Consider the following 1526-nt stretch of genomic DNA (forward strand, 5'->3'; position numbering starts at 1 on the left):
TGTGTGTGTGTGTGTGTGTGTGTGTGTGTGTGCGTGCGTGCGTGTATGAATGCATGTATGTGTATGTGTATGCATACTATACATACATACATACATATATACATACATACATACATACATATATACATATATACATAAATACACCTATATAAGCATAAATACATACATATTTACATCAACAACGAGTCTAGCCTGTGTAATTTCCCAAAACGAAAGCCACTCAATTAAAGTAGGAGACATACCACACGCACCAACACACACACACACACACATATGTGTGTATACACTCTCTCCATCTGTTTCCCATAGAAATGAAAGAATTTATATTAGATTCTCGTTTACTATTTGCATTCCTTTATATATCTTAGATAATCGCTGCCTGTTTTGAATTCTTACCGGAAACGCCACGTATATATACACATACATAAATACTTACACACACAGATATATATATATATATATATACACACATGTTTGTGTGCATACATACGTATGTATGTATATACAAACGGGTTCTGAAAAGTTCCTGACTTTAAAGTTGTGGCGTGAGGCCTGGCTGGAGGAGGCCCAACCTTCCGAGTTCTTTTACGAGGCTTAGAAAAACTGATGGTCCCCTGCAATAAGTGTGTGAATCTGAGAGGGGAATATGTTGAATGAAATCATAATTAACTGACCCTTCTGTATTTTCTTTTACCCAAAGCCAGGAATTTTTCAGCACCCCTTCGTGTGTGTGTGTGTGTGTGTGTGTGTGTGTGTGTGTGTGTGTGTGTATGTATGTATGTATGCACACACACACACATATGGACATGTGCTCTTTTCTGACCGGCCATGACTAACGGCCTCATGATATACATACATACGTACATACCTACATACATACATACGTACGTACATACATATATACATACATACATACATGCATACATGCATACATACATACATGCATACATATATACATACATAAATAAATAAGTAATTACTTGGACCTTGTGTATATGGTTAATAGTATACCGATAAAAGCCCTGTCACAGTTTAGGCCATGTCTTCCATAGATTTGGTAAAAGTGTCATTAGATCTACTTCAGGATTTCTGCAGTATTCGTTGAGTTTATAACGAATGAAGGAAACGGAAAATGGAGTTCGCAAGAATCTTTATTTAGCAGAACGATCGTTTCTACCCATCCTGCATCTGTCCCCTGTGGGTGGGATACTGTACAAATGGTTTGTGTTGCTTCCTCCAGCGCAGAATGCATCTCATCGGATGTCTTGTTTGAAATAATATATATTTACACATTATATTCATACACACACACACACACACACACATATAATACACATGCACATACATGTATATGTGTATGTGATGACATACACATATCTGTATCACTCGACAGATGCAATACCTAACTCCAGTCATACACAGGTGCGTGATGGGCGTACGTGCGTGCGTGTATGTGTGTGTATGCGTGTGTGTGTACGTATGTGCATGTGTGCGTGTGCATGTGCGTGTGTGTGTGTGTGTGTGTG

General features: G+C 38.3%; 2 protein-coding genes across 2 annotated transcripts in view; both read left to right on the plus strand.

Annotated features, from left to right (window-relative positions):
* The window catches only part of LOC106878757 (uncharacterized), a 401005-nt gene that overhangs the window by 354925 nt on the left and 44554 nt on the right, over positions 1–1526 (plus strand). The gene's annotated exons all lie outside the window — the stretch shown is intronic.
* Positions 1–1526, plus strand: part of LOC106878764 (beta-microseminoprotein) — an 11325-nt gene that overhangs the window by 7932 nt on the left and 1867 nt on the right. The window lies entirely within an intron of this gene.

This window comes from Octopus bimaculoides, chromosome 4 (assembly GCF_001194135.2).
Source record: "Octopus bimaculoides isolate UCB-OBI-ISO-001 chromosome 4, ASM119413v2, whole genome shotgun sequence".
NCBI lineage: Eukaryota > Metazoa > Mollusca > Cephalopoda > Octopoda > Octopodidae > Octopus > Octopus bimaculoides.